Source organism: Arvicanthis niloticus, chromosome 18 (assembly GCF_011762505.2).
Source record: "Arvicanthis niloticus isolate mArvNil1 chromosome 18, mArvNil1.pat.X, whole genome shotgun sequence".
In the NCBI taxonomy this organism is placed as follows: Eukaryota; Metazoa; Chordata; class Mammalia; order Rodentia; family Muridae; genus Arvicanthis; species Arvicanthis niloticus.
Window position 1 is genome coordinate 2,250,811 of NC_047675.1, and position 17,243 is coordinate 2,268,053.

General features: G+C 39.1%; 1 pseudogene; it reads left to right on the forward strand.

Moving 5' to 3' along the window:
- Nucleotides 1–2,358: 2,358 nt before the first annotated feature.
- Nucleotides 2,359–3,521, forward strand: LOC143435043 (oogenesin-3-like; annotated as a pseudogene).
- Nucleotides 3,522–17,243: the final 13,722 nt, after the last annotated feature.

A 17,243-nucleotide genomic window follows, 5' to 3' on the forward strand; every position in this document is an offset into this window, starting at 1 on the left:
GTAAGAAATTTAAGACTTGTTAAAATTTAATGAAAATGAAGGCTGATCATACTAAAACTTATGGGGCATAATGAAAGCGGTGCTAAGAGGAAAACTCATAGCTCTAAGTGCCTACAAAAAGAAACTGGAGAGAGCACATACAAAAAACTTGACAACGTACCTGAAAGCTAGAGAGCAAAAAGAAGAAAATACACCAAAGAGGATTAGACAACAGGAAATAATCATACTCAGGGCTGAAATCAACCAAGTAGAAACAGAAAGAATTATGCAAAGTATCAACAACACCAGGAGATGGTTCTTTGAGAAAGTCAACAAGATAGATAAATCCTTCGACTAACCAAAGGGCACAGAGACTGTATCCAAATTAATAAAATCAAAACTGAAAAGGGAGACATAACAAAAGAAACTGAGGAAATTCAAAAAATCATCAGCTTCTTATACAAAAGCCTATACTCTTCAAAACTGGAAAATCTGAATGAAATGGACAATTTTCTAGACAAATACCAGGTACCAAAGTTAAATCAGGAGCAGATAAACCATCCCATAACCCCTAAAGAAATAGCAGCACTCATTAAAAGTCTTCCTACCAAAAAAAGCTCAGGACCCGATGGTTTTAGCATAGAATTCTATCAGACTTTCAAGGAAGACCTAATACAGATTCTCTTCAAACTATTGCACAAAACAGAAAGAGAACGAACACTACCAAGTTTGTTCTACATATCCACAATTGTGCTCATACCTAAACCACAGAAAGATACAACAAAGAAAGAAAACTTCAGACAAATTTTCCTTATGAATATCAACACAAAAATAAGTAATAAAATTCTGACAAACCAAATCCAAGAACTGATCAAAACAATCATCCACCATGATCAAGCAGGCTTTATCCCAGGAATGCAGGGATGGTTCAATATATAGAAATCCATCATTGTAATCCACTATATAAACAAACTAAAAGAAAAAACACATGATCATCTCACTAGATGCTGAGAAAGCATTTGACAAATTCAACATCCCGTCATGGTAAAAGTCTTGGCAAGATCAGGAATTCAAAACCCATACCTAAACATAGTGAAAGCAATATACAGCAATCCAGTAGCCAACATTAAACTAAATGGAGAGGATCTTCAAGCAATCCTAATAAAATCAGGGATTAGAAAAGACTGCCCACTCTCTCCATACCTAGTCAATATAGTACTGGATGTCCTAGCCAGAGCAATTAGACAACAAAAGGAAGTCAACAGTCAACGGGATACAAATAGGAAAGCAGAAGTCAAAATATCACTATTAGCAGATGATATGATAGTATACTTAAGTGACCTCAAAACTTCCACCAGAGAACTCCTAAAACTGATAAACAAATTCAGCAAAGTGGCTGGATATAAAATTAACTCAAACAAATGAGTAGCCTTCCTCTACTCAAAGGATAAACAGGCTGAGAAAGAAATACAGGAAATGGCATGCTTCACAATAGTCACAAATAATATAAAATACCTTGGTGTGAATCTAACCAAGCAAGTAGATCTGTATGAAAGGAATTTCAAGTCTCTGAAGAAAGATTTGAAGATCTCAAAAGATGGAAAGATGTCCCATGCTCCTGGATTGGCAGGATTAATAAAGTAAAAGAGGCCATCTTGCCAAAAGCAATCGACAGATTCAAAATTCCAACTCAATTCTTCATAGAGAGAAAGAGCAATTTGCAAATTCATTTGGAATAACAAAAATTCCTGAATATTGAAAACTATTCTCAACAATAAAATATCTTCTGGAGGAATTATCATCCCTGACCTCAAACTGTACTACAGAGCAATAGTGATAAAAACTGCATGATATTGGTATGGAGAAATGCAGAAAGATCAATAGAATAGAAGTGATGACCCAGAAATGAACCTACACACCTATGATCACTTGATCTTTGACAAAGGAGCTAAAACTGTCTAGTGGAAAAGAGGACAGCATTTTCAACAAATGGTGCTGGTTCAACTGGAGGTCAGCTTGTAGAAGAATACAAATCAATACATTATTTCCTTGTATAAATGTCAAGTCCAAGTTCACAAAGGACTTTCACATAAAACCAAATACACTGAAACTAATAGAAGAGAAGCTGTGGAAGAACCTCAAATACGTGGGCACAAGGAAAACCTTCCTGAACAGAACACCAATGGCTTATGCTCTAAGATCAAGATTTGACCAATGACAGATTTCTGAACCTTGGAATTGCTGCCATTTGTGCTGGAAATAGGAGCCCTGTAGCCAGTGTCCTCATCACTTAAGGAATTTACATCCATAAGGAGGCTTCTTGCTTGCTGGGATAGCCTTATCAGCATCCAGGTTCCTTCTGACTGAGTATCTATTAGGATGTGCACCTACAACCCTCCCACACTCGAGCAGCTGACACTGAAGGCACTGGTGAGGACTGATGTCATGGACTTCTCTGATCTGGAATACCTGCCCACTATGCTCTTCCCACCACTCTTCATAGAGACATTCAATAGCAGACACACAGAGTTATTGAAGGCAATGGTGGCAGCCTGGCCCTTTTCCTACCTCTCTGTGGGACCATTACTGAAAACTGCTGACATGGAGATGATGAAAGCGGTGCTGGATGGCATAGATATATTGATGACCCAGAATGTTTGTTCTAGAAGGGGGAAGCTACAAGTATTGGACTTGAGAGATGTGCATCAGAATTACCAGGGTGCATGGGCTGGAAGAGAAGATGGAGTGTGCTCACCAGATACTTTGAGAAAGAAGCAAGGCCCAGAAAGTCTTCCTACCTAGGCATTGACGCAACAATTGCAGGTGGTCACTAACCTGGGCCTCTTCTACTCTTTGGAAGAAGCCCAAAAATGCTTACTCCAGTGGGCCCAGAAGAGCAGTGACTCTTTGAAGCTAATCTGTCAGAAGATGAAGATTTTTCTCATCCCCCTGGAGATTATCAAGGAGGTCTTGGACATTTTCCAGCCAATCTATATTGAGGAATTGGAAATATGCACACATGAGATATCTGAAGAGCCCCTTGGAGCCTTTGTCTATGTCTTTCTTCCAACGCTGGATGTCAGACCTGGAACACATGACAAAGTGTCAGAGCCTCTGTAAACTGAAACAACTGCATTTCAATGCTGTAGTGTTTTCTGAGTCATGTTTCAAGAGTCTCCAAATTCTCCTAGAGAATGTATCTGAAACTCTGCAGAGTCTGCAGTTTGAGCACAGCAGGATGAAGGACTCTCAGGTCAAAGTCCTCTTGCCAGCCCTGAGCTAGTGCTCATAGCTCAACAGTATTAATTTCTACTATAACGACTTCTCCACACCTGTACTGAAGGACCTTCTGCAATGCATGGCCAATCTGAACAACTTGTCAGTAGAGGTGTACCCTGCCCCAAAAGAGTGCTATGATACCCTGGGTGATGTTGTGGTACAGAGTTTTTTTTCAATTGTGTCCTGAGCTGCTGCAAATGCTCATGGCCAAAAGACAGCCCAAGACAATCATGTTTGCTACAGCTACCAGCCCTCATTGCTGAGGATGCTGTGTCTATGACATGGTTCCCAGCCTTTGCCTTTGTTTGCAGCAAATAAGAGATTGATTCTGGATGATGAGAAATGAAATCTGAAGAAGTACATTCACCAGAGAGTCCCTGAATTCATGGCTTTAGATGTAATAAAGTCAAAATGGTGTTCAGTGGATTGAGACCTTGGGTGATTTGATATGAAGGACAATAGGATAGTAGAAACAGGGTCTCGTGGAATCAGAAAGACAGGTCTGCATGCCTAAATATGCCTCCATCAAGACAGGATCCACACTGGCTTCCCCATTTTGGAAATATAAGGCCAGTCTATGAACTGACAGTTCTCTTCTTGTGTGCTACCTATGTCATCGACCTCAGTTTTATGTTTGTGCTGTTCTATGACCTCCTGATGTATGATCAAGGAAATTATCATCTGAGACTTGGGGGCAAAATACATTAAAGTCAATTATGACATTATCTTCTACCCTTTACTTCCCTCCAAAAAAGAATTGACCAATGATACCTCAAAAAACTGCAAAGCTTCTGTAAGGCAAATGACACTGTCAATAAGAAAAATGGCAAGGAACTGTAGGAGGAGCTAAGGTGAGAGGAGTAAGGAGAGGAAGAGGAAAAGGAAGAGGAGAAGCTAGAGAGGGCAGAGATGTAGGAGGATGGAAAACCACAAAGGTATGGAGAATAATCGTGGGTAACAACTTATATTTAGGTTAGCTAATTGGGAAACAACTCCAATTATATGGGCATATTTTATTCAGCATTACTAAATATATAAAGCCTGTGATTAATATTTAAGCATTAGAGTCTCATTTTCGTACTGAGCCCGCATGGATGGCGGGATGGTCTGGGCAATGCCCAGCCTTGCAAAGACAGCATGGAAGATTGGCAGAGCCATCTCCCATGCTGGTGTCTCATGGATGGCAGGGCTGGTGTTTCCGGCTGGCTATTTCTAGCTGCTGCCCCTACATGGCCTCTGGCCATAGAACATAGTGGTTGAACTAGGCAGAGCTGCTGCAGCTTAGATAGTGGGTTTGACCAGCAGCTGTTTTGAAAATATCTCCCACAACAATCAACAGATTAGGAAAAGGTTTTTACCAGTCCTACATCTGAGAGCTAATATCCAATATATACAAAGAACTCAAGAAATTAGACTCCAGACAACCAAATAACCCTATTAAAAATTGGGTACAGAGATAATGAAGAATTCTCAACTGAGGAAATTTGAGAAGCACCTAAAGAAATGTTCAACGTCCTTAGTTATCAGGGAAATGCAAATCAAAACAACCCTAAAATTCCACCTCACACCAGGCAGAATGGCTAAGAGCAAAAAATCAGGTGATAGCAGATGCTGGCGAGGATGTGGAGAAAAAGGAACATTCCTCCATTGTTGGTGGGATTGCAGGCTGGTGCAACTACTCTGGAAATCAGTCTGGTGGTTCCTCAGAAAATTAGACATAGCATTACTTCAGGACCCAGCTATACTACTCATGGGCATATACCCAGAAGATGATCCAACATATAACAAGAACATATGCTCCACTATGTTCATAGCAGCCTTATTTATAATAGCCAGAAGCTAGAATGAACCCAGATGTCCTTCAACAGAGAAATGGATACAGAAAATGTGGTACGTTTACACAATGGAGTATTACTCAGCTATTAAAATCAATGAATTCATGAAATTCTTAAACAAATGGATGGAACTAGAAAATATCATCCTGAATGAGGTAACCCAATCAAAAAAGAGCACACATGGTTTGCACTCACTGATAATTGGATATTAGCCCAAAAACTCGCTACACCCAAGATGCAACTCACAGACTACATGAAGCTCATGAAGAAAGAAGACCAATGTGTGGGTTCTTCTGTCCCTTTTGGAAAGAGTAACAAAATACTCATGGGAGCAAAGTGTGGGACAGAAACTGAAGGAGGTGTTGTCTGGAGACTGTTCTACTGGGTATCCATCACCAAAGTAGACACTGATATGGATGCCAGGAAGTACATGCTGACAGGAGCCTGATATAGCTGTCTCCTTAGAGGTCTGCCAGTGCCTGACATGTACAGAGGGAGATGCTCACAGATAACCATTGAACTGAACATGGGGTTCCCAATGGAGGAGTTAGGGAGAAGACTGAAGGAACTGAAAGGGTTTGTAGCCACATGGAGAGAGCAACAATACCAACCAACCAGAGTTCCCAGGGTCTAAACCACCAGCCTGGGAGCACATAGGGAGTTACCCATGACTCCAGTTTTATATGTAGTGAAGGATGGTCTTGTTGAGCATAGGTGGGAGAGGAGGTCCTTTGTCCCATGAAAACTGGATACCCCAGTGTGGGGGAATTCGAGGGTGGAGAGGTGGCAGTGGATGGGTGACACATCCTCATAGAAGCAGGAGGAGAGGAGTGGAATAGGGAGTTCCTGAGTGAGGGAAAATGGGGAAAAGGGATCACATCTGAAATGTAAATAAAATATCCAATAAAAAAAGTATCACAAAACAAATCACAGAGTTGTATTACGCATTCACAGTGATAGAAACTTGTGAGAATTATGTTTAATAAAGATGGATACAATTTGGCTTGAAACAAAAAATGTATACTTTGAGGTGACATGGAAAAGGTCTGGGTACATGTATTCTCACTTCTGTGAAGTCATAACTTGATAGAACTATCCCACAGCATGGATAGTGTTCCAATTGTATGCTTAATGGCCACAAATGGTAAGAGGAACTGAGGACAAAATCAGGTATCTGATAGAACAGAAAATATGATTGGTAAAAGAACACATTATACATTGTTCTTTTTTGAAAAAATATCTGTTTTTATGGGTGTTTGGCCTACATGTATTTAATTTGTATACTGTTACACACACACACATACACACACACATACACACACACACACACACACACACACACACACACACACAATATGCTTCCTCTGGAACAGCTCTAAGTGCTATTAATCCCTGAGCCATCTTTTTAGTACTGATACAATTTTCTTCAATTAAAGAATAATTAAGAAAGGGTAAAACAAAGATTTTATACCAAAGATTTAAAACCCAAAATATAAATGATAGGAGACAGAGTAGAACTGGGGGAAGGAGAGACGGGGAGGACTGGGAGTAGCAGAGGAGGAGGAAAATGTGGTCAGGATTATTGTATGAGATAAGTATCTATTTTCAATTTAAAAAGAAGTAATAGGAGTTTTCATCAAATTTACCACTTTAATATACTACCTGGCAGGTGTATGCGCTCCTGTCCATGAATAAGTTAATGATGCATTTTTACCAAAACCAATAGGCAAGTCAAGAATGTTCAGTTCAACATCTTGTACAAAAGTGCAAAAATAATGGCTCACATGTTTTCCTACTATGAAATGGATAAATAAATGTTTCCTTACTCATGCAGCATAAATAAATAAGTACTGAAAACAGCCTAATTTTACAACCAAATTGATTTTTAAAATGCAGGACATTTTGTCCTAGAAGGAAAGCCAAATGTGAAATTATAGGATGCATCCCCAGTCTTCACAAAACTCTACTTCTCAGTCTGGGGAGGTATATTATTTTTTACTTAAATTTTTAATTTTTTGAGAATTTCATATAGAGATACTATACTTACATCATTTACACTCCCTTTTCCCCCTGCTCTTAATTCTCCAATCTCCCCACTAACTCTTCCTAAAATTCATGAGCACTTTTTAAATTGCTACATTCTCTCTCTATTTCTCTCTGTCTTTTTTTTTTTTTTTTTTTTTTTTGTTCTCTGTTGGTCTAGCTGTCTCTGTTGGTCTGTCTGTTTCTCTGTCCCTCTTGTTCTCTGTCTCTTTATGTCACTCTGTCTCTCTCTGTCTCTCTCTTTGCAATTATCTCTGTCTCTGGAGAAAAGGAAGCTCTTTCTCCCATAGTTCATTTACTGTTGTTTAGTTTGTACAAATGCTTAGGACCAACCATTTTGGATTGGCTGACCTATTGGGGCTTATCCCTGAAAAAACAATACAAAACAACAAAATACAAAAACGCCTGATTCTCAGTTAGCAGATATGACTATAGCTCTTCATTTAAAGGTAAGTCTTATGAAATTTCCTTTACTCATGTTGACCTGTCAACTGGTGGTATAATTATGCAGGTCTTGTTTAAGTAACTATATTGCTGAAAGTTCATGGGCTCAGCTTTCTCTCATGTCTGGAAGATACTATCTCACAATATGTGTCCTGATCCTCTGACTCTTCCAATCTTTATGCCACCTCTTCTGCAATTTTCTCTGAGCTTTAAGTGTAGGGGATGCATCACAAATGTATCCATTGGGACTGAGCACCCCATAGTCACATATTCTCCTCCAGTGGCATTTTGGCCAGTTGTGTCTTACTTTAATAGTCTTCATCTGCTACAGAAAGAAGCTCTGATAGGGATGAAAGTTATACTTCTGTGTGGGTATAAATATAGTTAGAAATTATACTAGTTTAGGAAAAGTATCAGTAGTGGGTTCTCTTGAATAGTCTATGACCTCTTAAGCTACATATAGTTAGCTAGGATTACAGTACTAGGTATGGATGCCCTCCTTGAAAAGACCTTAAATCTTTACATTAGAGAGCTGTTGGTTACCGTAGAGGTAAAAGTACCACTGTTGCAACCTAGCACAGTGGCCTGCGAGGTCGATTACTAATGTAAGATTAACAAACCTTGTATGTAAAGCAGATTTACACCGAGAGTTTTCTACTCAAAGAATAAGATGCTTTCTACTTCATGGTACTTCCATATCATTCTTAGAAGTTTAATGGGCAAATTTTTGTCCTAGTCAATGTTCAGCTCTCTGCCAATCATGAACTTCATTTGCTGTTGGGAAAATAATTTTAAAGCCTAGAGCCCTGGTATGGATCTTTCTTTTCTGAATACACAAAGTCAAACCTGGTTGGCACTTTAATAGGATGGGCTTCAGCCTGGGCAAATGCAGGCATTTGTGAAGCATCAAGTTTTACCACATTTAATAGATCTTCTACTGAGTAGTCACAGGATTTCTGATCTCTTGCATTCTCCAAACTCTTTCTGGTTCTTTGCAGACACTAGGATAGATGAGCAGTAATTCAGTGAGGCACCCCTGTTGTAGGGCTATCTGCTTTAGCTCCATTCCTCTCTGTGAAGTACAGCATTCTAATAAGTAATAAATTCACATATTCCCCATACAGGCAAGTAGATTATAGGAAAAATACCTCCCTCCATTTTAAATAGAGCTCTGACATGTCAGTTTCATTTTAGTTCCTGAATTTCTATTTCCCACTGTCAGGCCAGGACATGGTCATTTCAGGTTTTTTTTTTCTTCTTTTTCTGAAGTTTTAGTCATTCATTCATATTGACATGCAGATTAACAGGTACCATTATGGCATTTCCATATACTCTTTGTTTTTGTTGTTCCCCCTCTAGAGTTCTCCACACCCCAACTTGTGTTTTTATGTTCCAATACTCTTCTTTCTACTTCCATGTTTAACATATTCTGTTACCATTCCTTCCTCATTTCTCAAACAACTCCATTTTCCCTTCTCATCAACTTCTTTCTAATACTATGACATATACTCATGTTCACTTTCACATAACTACATATGTGTAAAGCTTGAAGGTAGAACCCACATCTAGAACATCTCATTTAAGGCTAGCTGTTTCAGGTTTCTCTCTCTATGTGATGTCTGGCTGTGGATCCCTGTATTTGTTTCCATGTACTGCAGGAGGAAGCCTCTCTGATGATGTGAATAAGGTTTCACTCTATTAGTACAGCAGAATATCATTAGAAATCATTTTTACTATGACCAGTAGTGTTTTCTTATACCCTGGCAGAGATCTTAGGTAGAACTAGACGCAGATATATCACTTAAAGTTCAATGACCCATTTATGCTAACTAGGTCCAATGTTACCAATGTCTCACAACCTGCCAACACTGTGTCACAAGCTGAGCACCATGTGTTCAAGCACATGTGTGTATGGAGGACATTTCACACTCAAACCTTAACAGTGCCCAAGACACCTCAGTTCTCATCAAAGATGCTCCCTAGAGAAATCATGGCTCCAAGTAGAAGTTTTGATGATCTCAAATATTTCCAGAAATCTCCTTCTCTTTCTAAAAGGCAAAAGAAAAAGGTTAGATACAGTGTACTCTGTTTTGTAATACTACTCCTCACTGATACAGATTATCTCATAGGAGATTCCTATAATATCTGTGGAATGCATAATTCATCTTAGGTCATTTGCAAGTCTCCCTAGCCCATTAATGCTTTGATGTGGTCATGACTAAATTTTTCCATGATTAAAGGAGATCCCCAAACAAAAGACAGAATTCTTTCCTTTATCATCTAGACAGACTAGTTTGAAAACCCCAAGAATCATTGTGTTTTCTGAATGTGACACTTGTACAGAATCTGTGAAGTCATTTTTTCCCTACCAACTCAGAAAGAATATACTCTGGGTCATATTTCTTATATTCATGCAATTGGTCACCAAAGGTTATCTAAGAGACAAGCAAAATGTGAAGGTGCTGCATATTAGCTGTGAATAGATGCATTTAATGGTGGATATTTTACCCTTTTGGCATTTACATTTTCGCTATTACTGTTCTTGCATGCTGTCTGATCACAGTGTTCAATGATTTTTTACAGCTCTGTTCTTCCCTTTTTGTTTTCAGCACTCACTTAGGCACCTGTAAGGCATCAGTGGATAAAGATCTTTACAAGTGTTTAGTTCATATGCATCCATGTGCCAGGCAGGGTCTCTCCACCTGTTCTCTAAATGAGATGTTTTGGACTCCATGTTAGCCTCTGGGAATTCCAGTTTAGTGTTTTCAATAATTGTCAGGTACTTTCATTTCTCATGGCAGCCTTTGGCCCTCATCTTGGCATCTATATCTTATGTGATCTCAGCTTATAGTGTATATTGTCTTAATTCTATGCTTGGTCAATCTAGATGGAAAACTCAACATTAATACATAAGTACTTTATGATGGTTTGGATATGCTTGGCATAAGGAGTGGCACTATTTAGAGGTGTGGCACTGATGGAGTAGGTGTGACACTGTTGGAATATGTGTGGCCTTGTTGGAATAGGCATGATACCATGGGTATGGGCTTTAAGACCCTCTGCTAGGTGCTTGGAAGTCAGTCTTTCACTAGCAGCCTTCAGATGAAGACATAGAACTCTCAGCTCCGCCTGCACCATCTACCTGGATGTTGCTATGCTCCAGCCTTGATAATAATGGCCTGAACCTCTGAACCTATAAGTCATCCCCAATTATATATTGTCTTTATAATGTTGCCTTGGTCATGGTGTCTGTTCACAACATTAAATCCCTAATTATAACATCCTTACACACAGTTGGCTTGTTGTAAGCTACATTTGTATGGGTTGACTTTACTGAGACACATGCATGTGAGAGGGTAGTCGGACATAGTTGATAATTTAGGCACAGCACTTCAAATTACTCATCTGATAACTTGTTCCGAGCCCCTCTGTGTCCCCTTCACCCTCGAAAAAGACACATGAGGCAGTGTTCGGGTGGTTACTACAACGAGGCTTTACTTCTTGTATAAGCAGAAGCAGAAAGACAGGAAGATGCGCTGCTTAAATACACCCTAGAGTGACATATTCACTTCTGATTGGCTGTCCACTCATTACCCATAATACGCCTCGGGATTGGCAGTGACTTTTGGCGCACTTTTTGCCTCTTGCACCTGCGCAGTCAGTTGTTTACTTGTGGGAGGACAGGATGCCCGCGCCATCTTGGAATGGCGGCTTCCTACAATAACTTTGTTTCTAAGAATAAAATTAGATGGGAATAATTAATTCTGGTTCTCTATAGCTTGGTATGATATACACAATCTATAATAATTTACTGTGTTTTTTGAAATAGCTAGTAAGGCTTGAATGTTCCCAGCACATAAAAGTAATGAATGCTCAAAGAGTAAGAAATGCTAAATAGCTTGATTTGATCATTACAGATGATACATGTGCATTGAATTATCATACTACAACCCATAAATATATACAAATATTATGGCAATTAAAATATTGCAAAGTTATTTTTAACTTCAACACCACCAGGAATTCCTCTTACCTGCCACAAAATGGTAGCTCCCTCCCTCCTTCTTCCTCTTTGTCTTCATTCTCTAATCACACTTTCCCTCTTTTCTTTCCTAGGAGCAGAAATGTTTTCTTCCTCCTCTCCTCTCCTCTCCTCCCCTCCCCTTTCTGCTGCTCTTCCCCCTTTCCCTTCTCCTCTCCTTTCTACTTCTCTCATCCTTCACTCCTCTCCTCTCCTCTCCTCTCCTCTCCTCTCCTCTCCTCTCCTCTCCTCTCCTCTCCTCTCCTCTCCTTTCCTCTTTCCTCTTTCCTCTTTCCTCTTTCCTCTTTCCTCTTTCCTCTTTCCTCTTTCCTCTTTCCTCTTTCCTCTTTCCTCTCACTAGAACTACTTTCTTTTCCTTTGCTGCTGGAACCCCTGCTGATATCCATGCTTCATTTTTTCCTATCTTCTTTAAAATTTTTTTGGCAATGGCTGTGGTTAAGGCCATCCATGAATTTCACTCATTACTATACTTCCAAAGTACTTTCATTTCAAGAGATTATAATAAAAGATTTGTATCTAGTACTCTGACTTGGACAAGGACCTGGATGGTTCAAAGCTCATTGCTTTGCCATGTGAGCTTGGTTAGATGTGCAAAGTCATTTGCTTGTTCCTGAAAATGTTGAACATTTGGGCTATATGATATGGAATTGTCCCATACTGATACCTAAGGGGTCTGAGTACAGGCTTCTCAACTTTCTGTGGTGGTGCTGGGGGAAGAAGCACAGTTCATAGAGCTGAAGCAGAAAAATAGCTTCACCCATCTCAGCAGGCCATGGTAGTTTAGATTTCATTTTTACTCAACCCAGCCACACAGTCAGAACAGCACTTGGATGAAATCAATGTTTCTTTTCTGTTTTCAGTTACCACATGGTAAGCACTTTCATTGCAAATTGTTTCCATTGGGGATTAAAAGTTTGTGAAAAGAGACATTTTCACCTCTGCACATGCCTGCAAATCACATTTCTGGGTTTTTTTCTTTCTTTTCTGATATATGTGCATATATATTTTCCATTATTTTGTCTGTGTATTCATCTGTGCATAACTTGTGTGCCTGTTATCAACAGAGGCCAAAAACAGGTGTTGGATCTCCTGGAACTGGAGTTATAGTTGGCTGTAAAGCATTATGTGGGTATTAGGAATCAAATACAGGTCCTCTGCAAGAGCAGCTAGTACTCAGCCACCGAGCCATCTCTGTAGTCCCATACATTTTCTACATCTATCACTTCCCATATTTTCCAAAATTCATCATTTGCTCATCCAAAATATATTGTTTTTTTATGTACTAAAAGCTTCAAGTTGTGCTATCACTGACGACATGAAATAAAATGCTACATATTCTTAGCTGGGTGTGGTGTGAACTCAGCTTTGGTTTAAGATTTTCAGTTCGTTGCTTGACCCACTTGTTATTGATGTTTTCAGTGTTTGATGTTACATCCTAAGTAAACACTTACAACTTAGCAGTAAATAAGACAGATGCATTCTCTGAATCTCCTGGTTCTTTATGTCTGGGGCAAATAAAAATTTTGAACAAATAATCTTAAGTATAAAGAATCTCATAAAAGAAAACCATATGATGACAAGAATGGACAACTATGGGATTCTGATGAAATTCCAGGGACTGTTCTGTGTTAGGTTATATGTTACAAATTCAATTCTCATATGATTAACTCACTGTATTATTAAAAGGAAACACTGAAGCACAAAGAGATGAAGTAATTTGCCCAAACCCTGCAGCTATGAGTACACATTTATGCCAGGGAACTCTGGTGCCCTAAATCACTCCACTAGTTTCTCCAGATCTGAGTACTAAAGCTTTCTAGAGGAAGTAATATTTTGATTGGCTTCAGAATGTGGGTTGGAGAGGTTTGAGTACAGACATCAGGGAAGCACAACTTGAGGATAAGAGAGCATCAAGTGTGAGAAGCTCCGAGACTACAGACATTTAAGGAGGTCCTGGGGGAGTGAACACATCTTCTAGATTCTAGCCTGGCCCTAACCAGCTACTTTCAGCTCAATGATGCTTTATGTGAAGTGTATGGAAGAGGGCCACTTTATGATGTGCTTAGTAAAAAGGCTTTAAAACTCCTTTCAGACCTAATCTTGAAAGCATAGGCTAAGCTTATCTGTAGAAGAAAATTCTTGGTCCCCATACAACTGTCTCATTTAGGTAAAACTCAGTCCCTGGTAAACTTTGCCAGTAAGAGCAAGGCACCAGGAAGAATTGATTGGAGATGGAGTAATTACTGAGATGACAGGTCAAGTCTTTTCTGTGACGCAGCTGTCTCTGGAGAGCTCCCAAGCTTGACTTGAAGTCTATAGACCCTCTTGTTCTTTCCGCTTCTGTGGATATTTGATGGTTTTATGAGCCTGTGGGAAAGAACTTGAGTGTTTTAAAGAACAGAGGAAGGCAAAAAGAGGTCTCTGGTTTGCTTTTGAATTGGAAGAAAGGTGATGATAAGCCAAAGAGGGATGAGCAGATAAGAGTTAGACTATCTGTTTCCTTCCCTTTCCTTCTTGTGGCCTAACTTAACCCTAGTCCTCTACCCTCCATCTGCCAGCTACACTCAGGAGGCCGAAGGGAGCCTGAACTTGTGTCTCAGGTTCAGGGTTCCTGTAGATCATCAGTGCTGTGCAGTTTATAGCATTGCTGAACTGGTGGTTGTGTACTCACTGCAACATTTAGAACACTTATTTTGTTTACTCTTCTTTATGTGCAAACATTCATGTATTTCTTCTTACATTCAGCCTGTAGATGTGATTTGAAGTTAGGTCTTCAATCAAAGCTCAGCTGGGCTCAATTTTTAAACTATGAGTCTCAATTTAGAAAATGAGCAAAATAAATATGACTGCAAAGTATCTGGGGAAGAAATAAATGACAGTCTCCAGTGCACGATAGCTATAATGAACATCAGTTATTATCACTAAATGTTGGATTTTTAAGAACATGAATTGAGCACATAATTATTAAACAATGACCCTTGGCCAGCACTGTGTTTGGCTATATCTTTTAAAGACAAAATTTTTATTTTAACTCTTCAACATCTTCAGTATAAGTGTGTGTGTGTGTGTGTGTGTGTGTGTGTGTGTGTGTGTGTGTGTTTGAAATCATCAGGAGAAATGAGAATTTAGGCCTAAGTGCTGAATGTGGTTGGAAAAGAAAGGACACAGTAAACTATGGGAAAGACACAGTGACTTGGGGGTAAACCTTTTAGAGAGACACTTTCATTCGAAAAAAGGTGTTAAATTCCCTCTAAGGAGTGGAGTAAAGACTGTTCAGAGAGCAATGAAATGGTGAAATGTAAACAAATCCCAACTGGACTGGTTCACCCTTCACTTTAACCTGATAGCAAGGAAGAGGGCAGGCAAGGCAAGATAAAAAGAAGAGCTACAGATATGATAAGAAAACATAGAAGAACATGCATATCTAAGGCTTGCCTTGTGTCTTTATTGATTACATTTGATCATCGTGCTCAAAACACTGTTGTAGACATCTGAAGTAAGGAAGATTTTTGAGCCATGGTATCAGAGAGTCAGCTTATGGTGGTGAAAAGACATGGTGGTGTGACTCCCATCATGACAAAGAGAAACCAGAATGAAGGAAATGCTGGCTTCCAGCTGTCTTTCTCCCTTTTATCTTTTATTTTTTCCACCAGCCCATGGAGTGGTGCTCCTTACTTTAAGGTGGGTCATCACTCCCCTGGTAATCCTCTCTGGAAGTACCCTCACCAATACAGACATGACTCGCTAATCTCCTAAGTAATTTTAAATTAAGTTGAGTGACAATAGAGATTAACTACCACAGAGCCTTAGTCTTTTTTCTGTTGTAAAATAATACTTGAAACTGGAAATTTTATAAAGAATAGAGGTTCATTGTTCTAGATTCTGGGAAGGCTGAGATCTGGTCAATGTACCTAGCAAGAGTACTTTTGGTGCCTGTTAAAAATACTATATAGGATTCATCAACATGTCAGAGGTTGAAAGACAAGAGGGTTCATGCTTGAAAGTAAGAATAATGTCCAACTTCCATAACAACCTACCCTATTCTCATGGAGAAAGTCACAAATCCATTTATAAGGGCTATTTCCTCATGACTTAAGTATGTCTCACTAGGCACCATCTTGTACCTCATTAAAAACCATAAGAACTTTTGAAGCACATCACCAAACCATAGTGAATGGCTTCTCATGTGGAGATAATGGTACCCAGATGTCTCTCTTAGTGCCTTAGCTACTAAGAAAACATGTAGATTTTCCAAGGACTGGTTAGGCAAAAATAATGGGAAAGATTCTTTCAGGCCATAGTCATGATGGAATATGATCTAAAGATTTTGAGGATTTAGCCTAACTGTGTGTATGTGGTGGTGGTGGTGGGTGGGGAGAATATAGTCATCTTAGTAATCTTTCTATCCTTTAAGTCATGAATGCATCCATTCATCTGTTCACACACTCATATGTTCACTGAGTAGAAACATAGGGGCAAAACTTTACAAAGAAGTCCATGGATGGGGTCACTGGTTTCCTTTGTATAACAAATGGAGGCAAGCCAAGAAAACTACATTTACTATTACTCTTTTCTAAGTAACTCTTTGGCATGATGATATGCTTGAGAGGTCACTATACCTCAAAGTACAATGAAGGCTATTACTGAGGACTGTACAAAGTAGAATGAATGCCTCATTTGGCCTCTGGAAAAAGCTAGAATTCAGAATTAATTCAAAGACATGAGGTACTTAAAACAAGGCTTTAATGAAAATTTAAATTTGCTTGGAAATTTAATACTGTAAGTAGAGGGAAGATCAAACATTCTGATATAAAGATGTAAGAACTACAGTTGGGGGACTGTGAACCTCTTACCTGAGGGTGGTATTTGTGGTGCTTTAAACAAAGTAGACAGGAAGGAAATAAAAAAGTCAGCCAAATGTTGGAGTCCCTAAGTCCTAGCCTAAGAATCTACAAAAGGAATGGAATTGAGCATGCAGAGACAAACCAGAGGACTTTGCTTACTTCTGAACTAGCCTCTTTTCTTCTGTAGCTTGTTCTAAAAACATTCTTAGAATTCTAAAATGACAGAAACAACAAGAAGGAATAAAGATTTTATACATGGTCAGTAGTACTTGGTAGCAAATAATTTCAGCATCCACATATCTTCCCCTCGCCTCTTCATCTTTCCTATCCAACCTTTTTACATCCTTTCCATTATTCTTTTAATTCTTCTTTGTGGCTCACCTATCTTGTTCAACATAATAGAGCCAAGCAGGGTCCCCAGTGTTTATAGCCCCTAAGGCTTTCCAAGTTCAATTAAAAAAAATAAACAAAAAGCAAAACCTTAATGGAGTGGAGTAGGTTTAAGGGAATAGGGAATAATAAGGCATGGGGCAAACTAAAGCGTCTCCTCTGGGAGAATAACAGCTTGTGTAACAACATTTGATTGCTTCTTATGGAAATGTTGTCTATCACTGGCAAATATTCTATAAGTTCAAGGGAAAGCATACATCACCAACTCTCCATTGGTTTTTATTATTATGTGGATAATTCATTTGTGCTTTAAAAATAACTATGTGGGGTCCTATGGAAGTGACTCAATACAAGAGCACTTGCTGTTCCTGCATAGGATACAATTTA